The sequence below is a fragment of the Cyrtonyx montezumae genome, unplaced genomic scaffold (genome assembly GCF_038088225.1).
Source record: "Cyrtonyx montezumae isolate F1298 unplaced genomic scaffold, pur_monq_1.0 scaffold_8, whole genome shotgun sequence".
In the NCBI taxonomy this organism is placed as follows: domain Eukaryota; kingdom Metazoa; phylum Chordata; class Aves; order Galliformes; family Odontophoridae; genus Cyrtonyx; species Cyrtonyx montezumae.
Genome location: NW_027072089.1, coordinates 76,533,696 through 76,552,702, shown reverse-complemented (window position 1 = coordinate 76,552,702; position 19,007 = coordinate 76,533,696). Strand labels below are relative to the sequence as shown.

The following is a 19,007-nucleotide window of genomic DNA, read 5'->3' as shown; positions in this document are numbered from 1 at the left end:
GGATGTACTAGCTCAGCTTGATGGCTAGCTTAGCCATCAGCTCCTTGTAGAGGGGAGTAGGGAGAAGGAAGTGGAGGATGCTCAGCAGGCTTTCGTGAAACCTGTTCATGTTGCTCATGGTGGAAGTTTTCCTCCGGTACAGCCAGCATCTTCACGGAGCTGTCACACTGCGATGACCTGCGGCTCTGCTCTCATACAGCGGGCAGCTGCTTGCCCAGAACAACACCACGAGCGGTACGAGGTCCGTCGCTCCTGCCATCTGCCCTCCTGCCCCACGTGCGAGCCCCCCACGCCCCCTCGGGCCGCCCCCCGCCGCCCGAGCCCCGCCTCGGCCCCGCAGCCGGCGGGGCGGGGGCCATGGGGCGGCGCTGGCTGCCGGGGCGAGGGCTCCGGCTGCGGCGGGCGCGGGACGGCCGTCGGCAAGGTCAGCGCTCGCGAGGGAGCGGAGCGCGAGGCGCGACGGATGCCGCGGTGCCGCCGCAGGGGGTGAGGAGGAGGCGGCCGGAGAAGGGGGAAGGGGGGGAGCCGGGGCGGGGCAGGGTGGGCGCGTCGCCCCCGCCACACCTCCCGCCCGCCGCTCCTCCGCCCCGGCCGGAGCCAGCCGCGCGTTTCGTAAGCGGCCGCCGCGCCCGGCTCCGCCGGCGGCAGGACGGAGCGGCGGGGCCTCCCGGTGCGAGCCGCGGGCTGCGGGGAGGGAGGCGGCGGCGGTAGCGGCGCAGGTAATAGCCGGGCTCGGGGGCGGCGGGGCGGGCTCGTCCTTGCGCCTCGCTAGCGGGGAACTTGCGGACTTTTTGGTTATCGTTGTGGGGTCTATGGCTTTTTTTCTTTCTTTTTTTATTTTTCCCTTCCCGCAGTTGGCGGGGAGGACGAGCGGTCGCTCGGGTCTGGCGCTTAGCGCGGGGTCGGCGCGGAGTTGGGTGCGGGCGGAGATGCCGCCTCCCGGCTCAGGTGGCGCCGCGCATCGCCCGAGCGGTTCCCCGAGCCCCGCATCCAAAGGGCTGTGCCCCGACACGCCGTCTCGGGCTGCGGAGACTTTCTTGGGAAGCTTCTGAAGCGGAGGAATGCCTCAGGTCGTCCGCCGGGGAGGCAGCAGGGCGTGTGTTTCTGTCGTATAGGTATATGTATTAAAAAAAGGAGAACAAAGCGAACAGGCTTCTCATAAGGTCCTATTGATGCAGCTGCGAACACTGTAATTCTTCCGTTCTTATTTTCTCATTGAAACTCTTTTCCCCCTCGCAGATACGACCCTTGACCTTTTTTAATTTATTATTATTATTATTTTTATTACTATTATTATTATTACTACTATTTTAAAGCCATCTTTCAGATATCCTTTCATCTGACTCAGGTTCTGGGTCTGCCTGAGGCTGTTGGAAAACGCCTGTAACCTTCTGCCTTACGATGTCACCAAGGTCTTGCTCATAGACCCCTGCATCCAGGCGGAGGTTGCAGCCCTCCTGAAATGCCTGCTGCGTCTGAGCTAGCACAGAACTCGCAGCACAATGGTAACAGTGATTTAGAAACAAAGCCTTCAGCTGGAAACGCTGTTCTGAACTGTGTAATGGGATTGGGTTTGAGCTCCTCGTGAAACGTAGCAGCAACTGTGGCCGAGGCGTATGGGGTCAGGATGACTTGGGGCCGTTGCTGCCAGGGGCCCTGGTGTATCACCAGGGCATGTAATTCCCTGCGTGCACATGTTGGTGACATGGCCCAAAGGCTCTCATCTCTGGTTTAAGCCTGTTGTGTGTACTGGAGACTTTGCGTGGCTTGCCAGGTATGCAGAGACAAATGGGAAAGGTGTTCGTTTGCTGTTGCTTGACTGGGGGGAGAGAAGTTGTTGGGGCAGCACCTGGTTCAAGTTTTATACGTGTTGCAGAGTCTCCTTGGAAGCGGTGGCTGGTGATGTTGAACACCCAGATTAGAAACGCCAGCAGGATGTTATTTCTGCCTTAATATGATGTGTTTAAATTATACATGCAAATGAAGCAGTTGGAAGGAGCCGCTCATCCAGATAGGCTCCGGCATAGCAGAGTGTGAAGGGAACTGGCAGGTAGAGGCTTCTGGGCACTGTTCCCCATTCGACTCAGTGGGTCTCCAGCTCTGCCAGAATCCCTGTGTGTTTTTCTAGTGCCTCTTTCTGGCTCCATTCAGGGTTCTTGCATTGACCCCTTGATGGAGCGGAGCAGGAACTCCATCAGTCACAGCCCAACGTAGGCTTCTGCGCAGTTTTAACTCATCATACATATTGTCCTGGTGAAATTGAAGAGCAATGTGCTCAAGAAAGCTTACATGCAGGGACATTACACTAAGGGCTGCCTTCCTTAAACCTCCCAGAGCGTGAGCTGTGCATCTCTCATGCTTCCATAGTGCTTAGAATGGATGCCATATCATGGCTGGGTTTGGAATGGAGGAGCTGAGCTCACTTGGGACCAGTGCATACAAAGAAGGAGCAGTACTGCTTCTCTGGAGTTCTCTGAAGGATTTCAGGCAGAATTAAGTTTTCTAAGTCACTGAAATATTTTTCAGATCATGACCCCAATCAGGAGATCGTGCCTGGAGGATACATCTCTACAGTGATACATGTGATGTAGCTGATCGGTTGGTGTGACTCTACCAAAGACCCAGTGATTTGTATTTTTGCACACAGCATCGACTTTAGGGTCTGGCCAAGGGCTCTGGCCTTTTATTGTTCTTATATTCTGTATATCTGTACTTATTTGTCAGCCAGTCCCACAGCCCTTCCTTGCATTAAACAGCAGTTACTCAGGCAAGTAATTTCCCTGGCTTGAGTGTGGTTGTTCAGCTGTGTAAATGATGTACGCTCTGAATAAAAGATGGTAGATTTGGGCCACGAGTATTCTGTGCTTTGGTGGAGAATGTGGACAGTGCATTCCTGGAGCCTGAGGTCCTGGCATGCCTTAAATTCTGTCCTGTTCTTAGGCTTTGCCTGTGTCCGGTGAGTGGGCTGGAAGGTGGATTTTCCTCATTCAGAGCATGCAAAGCTTCTGGAGAAATTCCGCAGCTGTTTTGGGTCAGCCCAGAACTGCCTGCTTGCCATGCAGCAGTTTTCTCCACAAATAGCTTTGCTGCTTCTGGGCCTTGAAAAGGAAGGGAACAGAGAAGTAAGCAGTAGGGAGTGGTATGGCTCTGGCCTATCCATCTGCAAGAGGCGCCAGGGGCAGCCCTCCCACCTTCCCAGAGTCTCCTGAGCTCATTAGGCTTTTGACCCCTCTTGAGGCAGCTGCTTTTCTGCCCACAGCAGTGTTACCCCTGTCTTACAGGCACTGGCTTGGTGTAGGTCACCAACATGTGGGCTGTGATGTGGCTTGCTGCCTGACCTGGATGTCCCAGTTGATGAGCAGGGGTTTGAGATGGCACTACCTCCCTGGCAGCAATCCCAATGAGTGAGGAGCCCCTGCAGCTTCCACGCCCGCCTTTGGGTAACAGTCTTTCAGCTGGCAGTCCTGAAGATCTCTGATCTCCTACTTGTTAGGATTAGAGGCTGGATAGATAGGAAGTCCTTGAAGCAGTGCTGTGTTTGGCAGGAGGGAGATGAGGTTTAGCTGCTCCCTATTCTGCCCTTGTAGTGTAGTGGTCAAACACCAGCACCTTTGTAGCCTTGGTCGTGTCGTGGGATGTGCGTGGTCCCCATGGCAGGGGCTGGTGTGAAGTAGTGCTGTGGGAGGACAGAGGGGCAGAGGACATGTACCTCGAGCAGGCTGGGCCTGCTGGTTGCATTTCCTCTCAGCATGGCTGCCCTTTGGCTCGTAAAGTGAGAGCTGCTTGAGGCCTGGGAGGGACAGCAGGTTGCTGGCCGTGGCTAGGAGCCCACTGTGTGACCTCCAGTGCTCCTTGGGCTGAGTGGAGCAAGCGAGGAGGACTTTGGCAGAGGTGTGCAATAGCATTGCAATTACCTGGGTGCTCGCAGGCATCACTCTGTTGAGTTCAGTGGTGATTCGATTGTCCTGAAGACAACACTCAGTGCTGTGTGTTTCTCCCAGAATAGGTTCAGTGAATGGATGCAGTCTTAATTCCCTTGCAGCCCCCTCCTTCTGACAGTGTGTCCTGTTTCATACCCATTGTCAGAGTGGCCCTTCAGAGACTTCTAGCGTCCATCTTAGATGTCAGGACCGTAAGCATCACCTTAGAGGGCTTAGATATCTAATGGCCACTAAGATTAGAAGCAGCTGTCCAAGTGAGGTGGAGGGAGAAGGAGTAGCTGGAACCCTGTTGTGGGTTACAGAGGGCACAGAGCACTGGATTGTGCAGGAGGGCTGCAGGTCCTTCTGTCCTTCCCCCGGCACAGCAGTGGCAATAGCTAATGAGGTGACACTGCAGACACCCGAGACAGATACCAACAAGCCCTGGGGCTCACAGCAGGTGTATGCAGGTCCCTCCTCTTAGGCTGCTGGGCTTAGAGCTTCAGTGTGAGAAGCCCTGGGACAGGAGCCCTTGGTGAAGCATTGCTGCTGCCACATCCCTGCCTGCTGTGTTAAGCAGCAGTGGCTGTTTCAAGTTTGGTGTATGCACTTAGTGATGGGCTGGTTCTTTCTCTGTTAAGTTTTATGCCTGGAGCTGAGGAGGGATGCTGCAGGCTCTGTCTGAACCATGGCACCTGGTAGCTCCAGGTTACCTAGGCTCTGAGGGCAAGGAAGGGCAGCAGTAAAGCTTTCTTTGTTAGGAACAGCAGTCAGTGTGCGAAGCTTGTGACAGTAGCTGCCAGCACCTGCTAGACAAGGTAGAAATACTAGAAAGAAAGGAGGGGGATGTTTTCATATGGGAGCGTACAAAGACAAATAGTGTTTTTTTAAAAAAGCACAAAACCTGCACAGTGTGCCATCAGACACTCTGCCTCTCGTCAGCTAATATAGTCTGCAAATAAAGCAAGTCGGGTTGTTGCTATTGCAGCTGCTGTCCCTCGTGAAGCAGGGTGAGCCAGACTCATCCAACTCTGAGAAATGTGTTGGCAAGCAGCCTGAAGTCCGAGGTGCACAGGGTAATTTACTTTAAAAAATAAATAAAATAAAACACACACACACAAAAAAACCCAAACCAACAGCAAGCAATGTAAGACTTATCGTCCAGGATGAGCACGTCCAACCATAATGCTTGCTTGCAGCTGTGTTTTCTACACTCTTAGAAGTTGCTCTTTGGCTGCATTCACCAGCAAACACAGCCTAGAGGTGATCGGCTTCTTCCCTGACCTGCAGTTAACAGTGGTAATTATGCTTAAACAAGTTTTGGTGTGGGAGGGGTTCAGAGGCTTGGAGCTGTCAGCTGGGTTATTTGGGATCCAGGCCTCGGGAATTTTCATCTTGACCTTGGGCAAAACACATCAGCTGCTCTGTGCTTCTGCTTTTCAAATCTGATCTGTTACGATTCATCTCAGAGCAACTGATTGATATCGGTCTTGGTTTCCTCATCTGAAGCAACCCCAAAGCCCCCAAATGTTTGTGCGTTGAAACTGAAGTTCAAATGTAAAATCTCCCCCTCTCCTCCCTGCTCTTTACCTCTGATAGCGGTGGAAGAAAAAGAATCCTTCATAGCCATCTGCTGGAGGCATCAATCATGCTGGGAGCAGTCTGCCGGTAGTTCTACACGTTATTAATGATGAAAAGATATAAACATACGAGCTCATAATTATGTTGCATTCAAATTACTTACAAAATAATGACATTAGGAGAACAATGAGGTTACAAAATCCAGCGGACAAAAGCAAGGAAGTGCCAGAACTAACATCATATGGCTCCCCTTCGCATCTGCATTATGATACAATCTTTAATTCTGTAATTGCATCATTTTTTCCCTTTCACAGTGTCCCTCTTTTAGTGGATAGGTAATTACTGCATAATTCATTTTCTCTCCCCCGTTTACTTTCTGCATGCGTCTCCACATATTTGTTTTACACCCCACCCAAACCTTGAGCTGAGCAGTGCTGTTAGTTCCTTCCCGGGGGCTTCGCAGGCAGGGAAGCTCTCACTCTTGCAACATCTCAGATGCTGGCACAGCGTTCGGTTTCAGGAATGGAGGCAAAGAGCAAGCAAAGCTCAAATGATTGAAACTTTTTCAATTTTTGGCTGCCTAAAAATGATGCTGAGGGATGTTCTTGTTTTTCAGTCACCCCAGCGTGCCTGCCATGATGTAGCAGTTCATCTGCTGGAAACACAGGGACAGCTGACTGGAGCTGGAAGTCTTGGCACTCTTGCAGGGCAGCCTTAGATGCACTGGATTTGCAGAGAGAAGGGAAAAACTGCTTTTAGTGACTTGCTGAGCGTCTTGCAAAGAGTGAACATGAGAGAAAGGCAAGTCCTGCTGCAAGGTGGTGCATCCAACTTTGCAAATAAAGTTGTCTCTCTTTTCCTGCTATGCCTTGTTCACTGATCTTTCTTACTTCCACTGACTTGTGCAGGGTCTGAGGGACTGCAGTCACTTTTATTGCACAGCACCTATCATTTTTGCCTACAACAGCTGATCTGCTGGCTTAGAGTTAGAGGTAGCATCAGTGGAGATGTGTTATGGGAGCTGAGTGAAGGTTGTAGAGGCAGTTCTTGTTGTGGTACCTCTTAATTTCAGAGTGCTCTGAGGTTTTATGTAATTTGCTAGCTGGACAAAGGGAAATGGGGGAGATAAAAAAAAATAATAGACCTGTCACATGAATCTGCAGTGCCCTGGGTCATCCACAGGGCTTAGACCTTTGGGCTGCAGCATTAATTTCTAATCCATGAGCTAGTAGCTTGCACCAGTTGGCTGTAGATGGTACTGGTTTCTAGAATGGGGTGATGTGCTGGGCAAGCTCAGTGTCTCAGATCCCATTTCAGGATGGACAAGGTGAAGTTCTGCTGCTTCCCAGCTCCTTCTGACTTGCCTATGTTCCTCCTGCCTGGGTTTTCACTCCCTCCCTCCCTTTTGGTCCTATCCGTCTACAACTCCTGCCTCTCCCCTGGCTTGCTGGTGCCACAGCTGTAGCCCATGCCCTTCCATTGGTGCTGCCAGTGCCACGTATAATTTTTCAGAGGTCCCAGATCTAGAGAGCATAGCAGGGTTGTGTGCCCTAGGATTGAAATTTAGATCTAGAGTTCTTGCATTTTCAAATTGTAGATAAATGCCAGTCCAAAACCTTCAATGAAGTATTTTTGGGGGATTCATCTTCCTTGTTTTTGGTCTACAGCTCTTGCTGTGGACATCCTCTGAGATCAGGAAGTGGGATAAATGGCTGCTTTAGGCCAGCTCTATAATGCAGCTTTCGATCTAAAGAATATGCTGTGCTCTGCTTGTTTCTCGGTGTTTCTTTGTATGTAGCCTCACTTGATCCCACATAACTTATTGTACTGTTAAGCCTGGATAAATATACTGTTTTATGGATCTGAATGTGAGGCTTAAATTACTTTAGTTCACAGAAGAGTGAGGAAGACTGGCCACTTAGAATATTTTTGGTCTTCTGGGGGTATGTGGATGCAGGTTCTAGAGGCTGGGCTTCAACAGAAGAGCAGATTGGTGCATCTCAGTCACTTCCTGAAGATAACACATAGCTTGATCCAGCAATTAGGTGCTTTTTGGCCTGTATTTAAATTATTGTGACCAATTTACAGTGAACGTGTTCCTAGAGATTTGTTCAGAGGAGAGGAGGGGAAGGATGTTTGGTATAAACCTCACCCTGCAGTAAGAAAAGAACATGCAGAAATTTTGATTATGCTGAAAGGAGTGTAACAATTGGCTTTCTTCACACCCTTGGAGCTTTTTGGTTTCATTAAAATAGATGAGGAAAAGTGGATATCAGCAAAGAAAATAACAGCTGCCAACAGAGACTGGTCTTGGAATGGCTAGGCTGACCTGCAGTTATACAAAATGGGATGAGAATGGTTTTAAACTCAGACTTGTGTTCTTGGGCATTTGTGGTATTAATCACACTCATGCCAGATAAGAAACATGTCAAATTAGAATAATAAAAGAATGACAGAACAGAGCATCTTTAAAAGTTCTGGATGGCTCGACAGATTGTATGTCTCTACTAATTAATTAATAAGCCAGATACTAAAAACTGGCATCAACCATTTCTCCCGGCACTATCACTGTGTGTGAACAAAACCGAGTGTTTTGGAACTGATCTTTAACTATTTGAAAAAGAAAAAGGTACTCAAAGGAACACAGTGCTGCTTTTTGGCTCTGATCTGCAGGCTCTCGGGTGTTGAGGATGTTGTCTAAAGAGTGTGGGAAAGGTAGTGGGGAAAAAATGGCTTGTGTCAAAATAAAAGATCTATGCTTCTTTCAGAGGGTGACAGAAATGGTTCTGTGTATTGGAAGAAGGTGGCACATCACTGACCTGGCCACCTCCAGCCTGGAAGGCAGCTGTAAGCGTGTGTGATATGCTTGAGTATGAGTAAGGGTCATGTGTTGGCTTCAGGTGATCTCTGCTGCAGCTCTGTTCTGGATAATTTGTGTTTGTTTTTTTTATAAGGGCAAATCTGGGCACCTCAAGTCAACACAACTCCATGTGGACATATGCCACTGCCCTGTGGTGTGGCCCCGTGCTAGATGTGCCTTGCTGGCCTCCCTCCACCTCCAGCTCTGCCTCCCCCTCTCCTCTTCTTCAGAATGACTGTGGTTGGTTGGATGCTGAAAGGCACGGACAGGACTTTGGGAGTGCTGGCTCAGCAGAAGAGGTGGAGAGCCAGCTGATGCCAGTATTAATATTCTTTCAGAATTGATGGATGAGACGATTATAAAATTGCAGAGGGAAGTAAAACTTAAAAGGAATCCATGTTTTAATTACATTCTGGATTTTTTTCAGCAGACTGATTCTAAGGTGCGTGGCAGATCAAGCTTTTTTGTTTTTTGTTTTCCTTCTCTGTGAAGTGTTCATGTAGACTGCAATATATTGTTCAAAACAAAAAGAAAAGGAAAAAAAAGAAAAAAGCCTGGGCCAGTCTATTTTCTTCACTCTGGCACTCAGTCTTCAGTTGCATTGCATGGCAGTGTGCTATGTCTAGACAGTCAGTCAGATCTGAAAAAGGAGAAGGAAAAAGGAGGCTATCTGAAGCAGCTCCTACTTTATCTGTGGTGGTGAGATGCTCAGGCCTGCATGAGGAACTCAGGTGATGGGCTTGCATTTCCACCTTGCACCTCTGCTGATTGGAGCAGTATGCTGGAACCAGTTGACTTTGGAGATCACAGAATCACAAAATTACTCAGAATTGTAGGAGTTGAAAGGGACCTCTAACTCTAGAGTCCAACCCCCTGCCAAAGCAGCTCCCTAGCCCAGGTTGCACAGGTCGGCGTCCAGGCGGGTCTGGAACGTCTCCAGAGAAGGAGACTCCACCACCTCTCTGTGCAGCTGTGCCACTGCTCCGTCACTGCACTGGGAAGATGGGTAGCATGGGTCCCAGTTTCCTCCATGCTGCATGCCAGCCACTGGCATGGGTGCTGCCTTGCCTCTTTCCTGGTGCAGTAAGATGAAATCCCTGTGTCAACCTGTGAGAAGCACAGATCACAATTTTAGGCATAGTGGATGTTACTGAACTGGAGGCACTAGATAGCTAACTGCTGGTGAATGCTGGCTTGAGAACACAGTCCAGGTGTTTCTGTGCCATGTGAGGTTTTCTCACGGACAGGAATTTTGATGGTATGTGCTTCATCTAGAATTGGACCAAAACATTCTTCATCCAATTTTGATTTTCTTTAGGCTTTAACAAAAACACTGTTTGCTTGGTACTAGTTTTCTACTTCTTTAGTTTTACTACTTCTTTCCTCTGGGACTGAAAACTCTGCTGAATTTCTTAAACCCTAATTTGCCCTAATTGCACTTATTTTGAAAAAGTATGTGTGTAGGTAATTTAATTAAGAGGAGGAAGCATCAACATTTTTTCCTCTTGTCCCCTCCTGCTTTCTCAAAAGTCAAAAGCTGAGAATGAGACACCTTTATAGAAGGTTCTGTGAAGGAGCATGGACTCTTAAGTCCTAGTCTTGGTATTTCAGTCCTGGTCTTTCAGCTGCTTTCCAATAGGCTTCAGGTGAAGTTGTATAAGGGGTGTGCTCAGGCGTTGAGTGGACTCCTAAAAGTGATTAATTCAGGGTGGGGCTGTTCTGCCTGAGTGTCCTGGTATGCTGGCTTTCAAGCTCTGTGCCCTGTGCATCCCTCTGCCCCATAGAAGGATGTCCTGAGCCTGCTTAGCAGTGGTGAGCTCCTCCTTTCCCCTGCTGATCTTCCCAGGGCAGCAGCTGCGATTCACGTGGTGAGGTTTAGAGATGAATTCCTCTGGCTGCATTTCCCACCCTAGTGAAGGTTGCTTTGAGGTAATTAGGGAGCGTGGCATACCAAGGAGCCTGCTTGCTATGAGACAAGTGGCCGACATTCTCAACGCCGGTGTCAGCACAGGCACGAAGCGGTCGTGTGGATGTTAAGATTTTGTGGTGTGCTTGCATATGGTGGCTGTATGTCAGGCACAGCTGGCAATGCTGATAGGGGGATTTCTGTTATACAAACACTTGCTGCTTAGATGGAAAAAACTTGCTGATAGTGGCATTTGATGTCCAACAACTTAGCTAAGCGGGGAGCTGCTGCTGCTGGGGCTGCGCTGGGAAGGGCTCGTGGCAGCAGGACATGGTACCGAGTCATTCCTCTTGCTGTCTGGACTGTTTAAATTCCTCAAGCCTTTATCCTTAGCAAATTGAAATGAACTGGATTTGTGCTGTTTGCAGGCCCTTGAGAGCCTGTTTTCTTTGTTCTACCGTGGCAGGTCTGTTGACATCAGTGACCGCAGCTACATGTTGCTTGTTCAAGTGTAGCCCTCATGCCTTCTCTTCCTCATATCCAGCAGCTCCTTGCTCAGACTGGGACAGACAAGCCTGGGAGGTGCTCATGAGGTGTTATGATAACTGGGGGATGGCTTGGGCTCCAATATGAGGCTGTCAGCTGCAGCTGGAGCACAAGATGCACAGTATTATCACAGGGGGCTGGATCTGAGTGATGGGGCAGCTCCTGCATGTGGGGCTGTGCAGGCAGAGGGCATGTAGTGTAAGCCTGGGAGACACTCGATGAAAGGCCAGTATGGTTATTTGCATCACTGATGAGATGATCAGTATACTCTGTTCATGGTTCTCATTAGAGACCCATGGACAATTGGGATCAAACAGAAGGGATGTGTACGTGTTTGTGTAATTCATGAGATCTGCTGATTGAACCTTCATTAATACTCCCATTTATTGTCTTCCTTCCTAAGTGGTAGTGAAGCTGGAAAATGCTAGTTGCGCTGTCAAATGGAAACAAAGGCAGCTGTTGCAGGTAACTTAGCTTCCCAGGGGCTTGGCTGCTCTGGAGTGCTGCTGTCACTGCTGATTGGTGTAGTACTGCATGGCAGGCAAGATGCAGAGGGACCTACTTCTCTTACCCTCTAATCATCCATTCAGAACTGATGAGTTCCTTTGTATAACAATATTCTTATTTTTACAGGTGAAATCAAAGGGCCAAGCCCCATGCTCCAGCACTGTTTGTTCTCATTTGTTGCACATTCAGCTGACTGAATTACTTCAAATGGCCTTTTCCAATCCAGAAAACTTACACCGAAATTTCATCAGGGGAGTTCGACTCAGTGATCTCTAGAAGTCCCTTCCAGTCCCTATGGTTCTGTGATTCTGTTAAAATGTACTTTGTCTATGCTTTCCTTTAACAGCAAAAAGTGAAAAGAGCCTTTGTCTGTTCTCTTCCCACTCAGTTTCTTCTGTTTCTCTTAGTGGCAAAGTGAGAAACGTGAAAGGCTGAATAAAAAGATCCTTATGTACACTCATACATTTATGGAGGAGAAACTAAAATAAATTAATGTTTTGAGCTTAGCCCAAAAAATGCCAGTGATTTAGGAAAAGTTAGTTCTATGATGAAATGATGTTAGAAGCAACTGTGGTAGTGTACTGCTTTGCAGGTTATTCCTGCTTTGTGTTCTGGTGGTACATAAGTGGTGGTACTGGTTCTCCACTTCCTTGCCCATATCCTTTTCTAACTCAAGAGTGTTTACAGTTGATTCAAAACTAGTCTAGAGCCTTGCATAGCCCAGTGATTTTTTTTTTTCTTCTGTTAGTTCTCTGACTTTTTGTTATGTCAGTTAGTAGCAGAGATGGGGGCAGCTCCTAGCTCAGTGCCTTGGAGCGGCTTCCCTCCTGCTTTGCTGTCCCGGTGTCACAATTCAGGAGCTTCTCTCGTCCGTTTCATTTGTGATGCACAGCTCTGAGCAGAAGCCAACACTTCTCTTGCAGGGGCTGAAGTCACTGGTGTGACATGCTCCATGCTCTTGCGATACAGTGACTTCCCCCTTGTACAAATCCAATCCTGTGCAGTAACAAGCAGATCCTGTTTTATTTCTGCATGTCTTGCTCATGCAACAAAGAGGATGCAGAGAAATGTATGCAGGCATCTAGGTGGGTGAAACCACCTCGAATGCTTCGGTAGTGTCAAACGTGACAGAAATGCTGAGTTTCTGTATTAAGTACATCTCTTCCAAGAGGAAAAAAAATGAACCCTTAATGGTACTTTTAAAAGCAAAGCTGTTGGCAGACTGTGCATTAAGTAACTGCCTCCGTGACATCATTAACGTTTTATTTTTTATTCTTGCCACTGGGAAGTGAAATAAATAAATAAGAGGCTGAGAAGAACAGGTAACCATTAGTTTGGATTTTTGCTTGTTTTGCTCCTTTAGTGCGTCCTCTTTCTGAACATCTGATCTCTGGATCTTGAAAGAAGATTCTTGAAGTGAAAACTGAGTCTTCCAGGCATTAGCTGAAGAAGGAAGTGCCACCTGAGGGCTGTGGAAACAATGAGCAGAGATACAAGTTGCTGTTCTTCATGCCTTGTAAAAGAAAAGTGCTAAACACATAAGTAAACAAATGCTTGTGAAGTGTATTGTATGACTTGTTTTGTAAATTACCCCTTTTCCTCAGTTTCTGTTGTAAGATTGCTGGCGCTTTTTTGCGACCAAAGAGCTAGATGAAACCGCTTTGTAGGAATACTAGCGGTTACAGGATATTGCTTGGTATCTTAAACGGCTTATTAGGTTTCTTCAAGTTTGTTTCAGGAGTGCATCATGTAAGTAAATTTGATTAGGATAGTGTGAGTATGTCTTCCATCAGTCTTTTGGCTGCATTTTCTAGCTTATGAAGCACAGAACTCCAGGTACTGGCAAAATCTCTTCCTGCAAATTCCCTTCCTGTGAGAAGCTGGTGCAGAATAGTGTGGTTGTGGCAGAGGGAGAGGCCAGAGGTGTCCTGCACCTCCCAGAGCCAGATAAGCCTGCTCTTGCAGCCCACACATTGTTAGCTTTGTGAGCTCTGAGAGTGCAGTGGATGTTTGGAAGCAATGAAAATAGATGGCCATGTGGCAAGTACAAGAAATGATTAACTCCGCTGCATTTATTTTTCCAGTGAAATTGCATTTTCACATCTCCACGAGGGATACTTTATCAGGATATGAACCCAGCAAAGCATTTCTTTTTGTGGACATAGCAATTTTGGCACAGATGTGGTGAAATTAGCCGCTCTCTCAATGAAAACACAGTGAGCTGGTAAAGCTGCAGTTTTGCAAGTATGACTGATTCCTCTCTAAGGACACTTGGTGATATGGCTGTGGTGTTCTGAGGTTGTGTTTCTTCCCCTTCCAGATTGGCTGGAAGGTGAAGGTATGTTGGACAGCGATAGTCATTGAAAAATTAAGTCATGGAGATTTTAGAACAAAACCTGGGATTAATAACTACCTCGGTGATAGAACATTATTTAATGGAAATTTGATGTTACTTTTTAATGACTCAGAAAAGTGAGCACTTAAAATTTGAATCATGTTCTTAAAGGTGTTCTAACAGGACTTCCCAAGTTGTGGGCTTATTGCATTCAAATGGTACTCACAAGTTTTTACAAGTATACTGAGTGCTATTGAATGGGACAATTGCTTGGCCCACCTACTTTTTGTGTTTGCATGCAAAATAATTTACATTAGCAGTAGAGCATTCTGTGAGCATGTAGGTTATGCAGTGCTGATCTGTACTCAGGCAAAGCAGGCCTGGGAAATGTTAACTTTAGGAAGGTGCTTAGGTAGGGCTGAGTATTTGCTGGAGGCCACCAGATTGTGCCTTGTAAAAACAGAAGGGGGAAAATAGAGCAGAGAGGGTGGAGGCTACCTGGTTGCTGTAGCTAGGGCCTGTTCTGTTCAGGCAGCGCAGTGCACTGTTGATAGGGAATTATGCAGGGCTCTGTTTCAACTGGTTTCCAAAATGACTCAGTATAAAAACTGACAGTGAGGTCACGTGGATTTCTTTTAAAGGACCTGTTGTACTAATTAGGTTATGTTATGTGGCTTAGCATTAGTTAAGCATGCCCAGGGTTATTGGTAGGAGTTCAACCTTTAATTTCCTGCTGGAAGCAACTTCCCTTCAAGATGTACAGCAGTTGTCATTAAAGATTGTAACACATTAATCCCCATAGCACTGTTTAAATTACGGTGGAAAGGGGATCAAAGAAGCTGCAGAAAGGAGAAGGGGAATTATTGCATTGAGCAATTGCATGGCTTAACACTTGATGTCACAGGGAGAAGATAAGTTGTGTCAGTGTTAGTAAATATTTGAACTGAATCTGTTCATCTGCACGTAATATATGTATATATAAGTAAGTGGCAGCTACGATTACTTATAATGGCTTCTTATGTAATTGAACAGGGCAGCAAAGAAAGTAAGGCTTCCAGACTATTTCTTTGTCTCGTTACAAACTTCCAGTTCCTCCTTCTCCACCTTCAGGCACACCAAACTCTGCTCATACGTTATCTGAGTTCACCCTGGCTTCCTGCTTTTCCCTGTCCCCATCCACCCTGTTTCCTCTTGTTCCTGCCCTGGCCCCCAGCTCCTCTAGGGAGCCCAATGTTTTTTCTTGGGTTGCTTTCTGCAGCCTGCTGCACCATCCCTAATCTTCACCTCACAGTCCTTAATTTCTACAGCAGGTGTAAGTTAGAAAAAGAGCTCTTATTTTTTAAACATCTTTGCCTGGTGTTAGTTTCCAGCTACTGTATAAAGGATGTGTGGAGACCTTGGAGTAGCACTACAAGGAAACATGGTGTGAGTATTGCCTCTTGAACAGTAATTCCAGAAGAATAATTCTCTTAAGGTTCAGACTCTCAATTTTATAACTTTGAAAGTCAGTGCCCACTAAGAAAAGCCTTAGTCCCCCCTATGCTGCTGGCTGTTTAAAGTTCAGGGGCAAAACTCAAGTCCTGAGGTGTGAGCCTTTGTGCCTGTGGAGGGCTGGGCTGCAGCCCCATCTAAACCAACCAGGCCTTTGCCCTGCCAGGCCGTAAGGCAGGGCAAGCACATGCAGTGGGGTGTCTGTTTTTGGCTGGCTATGGGAAGATGCAGGGCTCCCTGACTGGGCACAGTGTCTGCTTGACAAACACATTTAACCAGCAAGAAGAGTTTAACCCAATATGTTGCATGCCTGCAGTATCCTTGGAGAGGGGTTTGATTCCTCAGGAGCGATTTGTACTCATTTGATGTGATGGCATCTGCAGGCATGGGTTCGGAGGTGGCATTGGTAACTCTGTTTGCCCCAGCACAGTGTTCAGTCTGGCATTCATTGTCCAATGCACGACTGGCTTGTTCTCTCTTAACTGAGAAAAGTACTGCCATCATCAGTGAGCTGCTGGATGGGTACAACATAAGTGTCACATGCAACACGCTTAGAAGACTCCATGCCCTGCTCAGCACTGTTTCCCAGTAAACAGCCATCCAGTCTAGAGGCCAGCATAACTCTTCCCCTTTGAGCAGTGTCTCGTGTTGGCACAGCCTAAGCTAAACTTAAACTACCTGAATGCTTCTGTAGCTAACTTGTTACTCTCTGGGACTGTTCAGTTCTAGCAATCCAGGCAAACACCATTTCAAAGAACTGTAGAATCCTTAAGACTGGAAACACCACTAAGGTCTTCTAGTCCAACTATCAACCACGTCCAGTATCTTTGTCCTTCAGTGTCACATCTGCATGCTTCTTGGACACCTCCAGGGACTGTGACTCCACCTTGGGCACCCTATGCCAATACCTCACCACTTTCTGAGAAGACATTTTTTTTCATATTCAACATGACCCTCCCCTGTTACAACTTAAAGCCATTGCCTCTTGTCCTGTTGCTGTTCCTTGGCAGAAGGGGCCAACCCCTACCTTGCTACAAAGTCCTTTCAAGTCCTTGTAGAGAGTGATAAGGTCTCCCTTGAGCCTTCTCTTCTCCAGGCTGAACAATCCCAGTTTATGAGAACTGTGTTCCAGTCCAGCTTTTCTGCCTCTGCTCCTAAGGCTGCTGACACTCACTGCTTTTTCCTTTTCTTCCTCTTTCTTTTCCTCCTCTTTCTTTTTCTTTTTTTTTTCCCAGATCTAACAACTCTCAGTGGCACCTCCAGTAATGTTTCATTGCCATGCAAAAGAAGGAAAACACTTTGTCAGCAGCCTACTTCAGGAGAAGAAATTTATATCTGTGAGAAGCATATGTACAGAGCAGCAATTACTCAGATCATCAATATTTATACAGCAGATAATAGTCATCATGGACAAGATGAATATTGTCACAACAGCAGTAGTTGCTGGGGGGGAGTGTGGAAATATAATTGCTTGGTTTCTTTAAACAGGATAATTATTTAACTTTCAAGTGATTGGTGAAAATTGCTTAGAGTCTGAATCAGGTATTCAGTGGGAGCTCATCTTCTTCTAGAAAGTAATGGAAATGCCCCTCCTGTTTACTCTCATGTCACATAGGAAGTCTGGGAAGTTGTCTTTGCATGCTGCTTTTGCTGAAGGCAATGCTGGTGTCAGTAACTGAACAACAAACGATTAAAAAAAAACAGCAACAAAAACAGAAAAACTCAGCAACTTGTTTTGAAAAAAAAAAGTTGTAGTTCTGTTCACGTGCAAGACAGACAGGTGTTTGTGGATAAGATGGCCTCAACTGCACGCATGTGGCTTTTATGAGCCATAACCCAGGATTAGGTGGCCATCCCTAGGGCAGACTCTTTACCCTCAGAGACTGCAGCAGCAGCACCAGAGTTCCCCTTTCTTTCCCTCCTTTTGCCTTGCCCCAGGCTGGCTGGATGCTCATGTGTGTCATCTGCTACAGATAATTGAATTTTTTTTTCCTTCTAATTTTGAAATACGTTTGAATAGCTAAATTTTCTTCTGTACACTTGCTGGCTCTTCAGACTATTTAAGGATTTGGGTCCCTGCACTCTCTTGACTTTTTTCAGCTGACTGGGAACAGTAGACAGTAGCCTGAAGTACTTGGTGCTCATGATGATGCTGTGGTGGGTTGATTGTCATTTGTAACACAAATTGCACGGAAATTAACAAATAACTCAAGAACATTCTTGACAGAGAAGATACACAAAAGACCATAAATGTAGCAGCATCAAGATACCTTAGCCTTAGGATGCGGATAATTATGTTTGTTGCTGGTGCGGTGTCAGTAGAAAGGAGCCCCAGGAGTGGGATTTGAAAAAGCCAGCATCCCAGATAGGGAGCAATGTGAGCTGGCTTCAACAAGGAAGAGTCAGGAGTATCTCTTTTAAGTCAGCAGCCCTCTTTCTGTTGCAGGCAGTGATGCTAAAATGCTTTATTCTCTTTTGGAGTTAGGTGCCTTCTCAGATGCAAGCAGGGGAGGAGCCTAGTGGTTGCACTCTGTGTGAGGTGTGGTGCTCACCCAAAAGGACAATAGGGATGTGCTCCTACCTCTGGTGGCACTTGGTCGTGGATCTTTTTGTAGGTAGAGCTGTTAGACTGCCTGGATTCTAGCCCTTCTCCAAATGAATTTTTAATAAAAATAATTAAACATTCATCGGAGCAGGGACAGGAACCCAGGTCTTTCTCATCCCCTCATACTTGCTTTTCCTTTCTGACCTGAATATTGAATTATGCACTTCAAAGTAGAATGGGTTCAGCAGGAGGCATTGGCAGAGCTCTGCTGAGCTGCTGAAATTGCTGGTACTTAAAATATTCATCTGGGAGAAGGGATAAGAATATTATTATTTTTTCAGTTTGATGCTTAGTGAATGAAAGTTTCCTTCTGCAATGAGTATAGAAGAACACAGGTTCTTATCTAGGCTTAGTGAATCTGCCTGTAGCACTTGGCTTGGGGAGGTCCTCACCCTGTTGCACAGAGATTAACTTGGAGAGAACAAATACTTGATGCTGAATTTAGGCCAGCTTAGATTTTCCTGGTGCAGGTAAAGCTGAGACACCCAGTAACAGCTGTATTAATACTTCAGATGCTTCTGCCCAGTGTGTAGCTCCCATTAGAAATGCTTTCTAAGTTACAGCTCGCAGACCCAGTATTGCAGCTAAGTATCTTTAAACGTTTTCTTAAGTAGTGCTCCCTATTTTTATTTTTTAACTGATGATGGTGTAATCATTGTGGAGAACTTAAGCTTGCAGGCAGCAGATTTACTGTCTAGGTTACCTTCCCCACATCCTGTTGAGGCAGCCACTGGATAGGAGATCACTGCTGTTAAGACTGTATGTAAAGGTGCTGATTCATATGTGGGTTTTTCTTTCTTTTTCTTGCCTGAGGTTCTTCCATGAGGATGGTTGAGTACTGGCTACCTCTTGGAGAGATGGCTGCAGTTTAGGAACCAGCCCCTTATGAGGGTGAGCTAGTCTTATGGCAAACCTATGCTAGACACGAGTTGCTCCTTCAGCTGTACTGAAGCTCAGTGTATTTCTTTTTTCCTGAGTAAGGAGAGATGACCACTGAAGAGAGCAGGCAGTCAGCAGTATCAATACTCTATTTAACTATTTTGAAATAATGGGGTTTATCCAAGCTAGTTTGCTAGTAATTCTCTGAACTTTTCTTTCATTGCAGTAAGTTGTAATGGGATCTAGAGATGATGAAAGGGACCACTTCTCCACAGGTTTAACGAGATTCTGTGTTTTGGCCCTAGTTTCCTTCTTAAGCCCTGACCCATTTATATTCCAATTCCACGATGAGAGATTTTAGCAGTGAGATTGGTTGC

The 19,007-nt window shown here is 46.8% G+C and overlaps 1 protein-coding gene across 1 annotated transcript in view; it reads left to right on the top strand.

The window, feature by feature from the left end:
• The first annotated feature begins 628 nt into the window (after positions 1-628).
• RNF152 (ring finger protein 152) overlaps positions 629-19,007 on the top strand; it is a 41,253-nt gene continuing 22,874 nt past the window's right edge. Inside the window, exon 1 of the mRNA XM_065752385.1 lies at positions 629-719. The gene's annotated coding sequence lies outside the window, so the exon portion shown is untranslated. The remainder of the gene's footprint in view (positions 720-19,007) is intronic.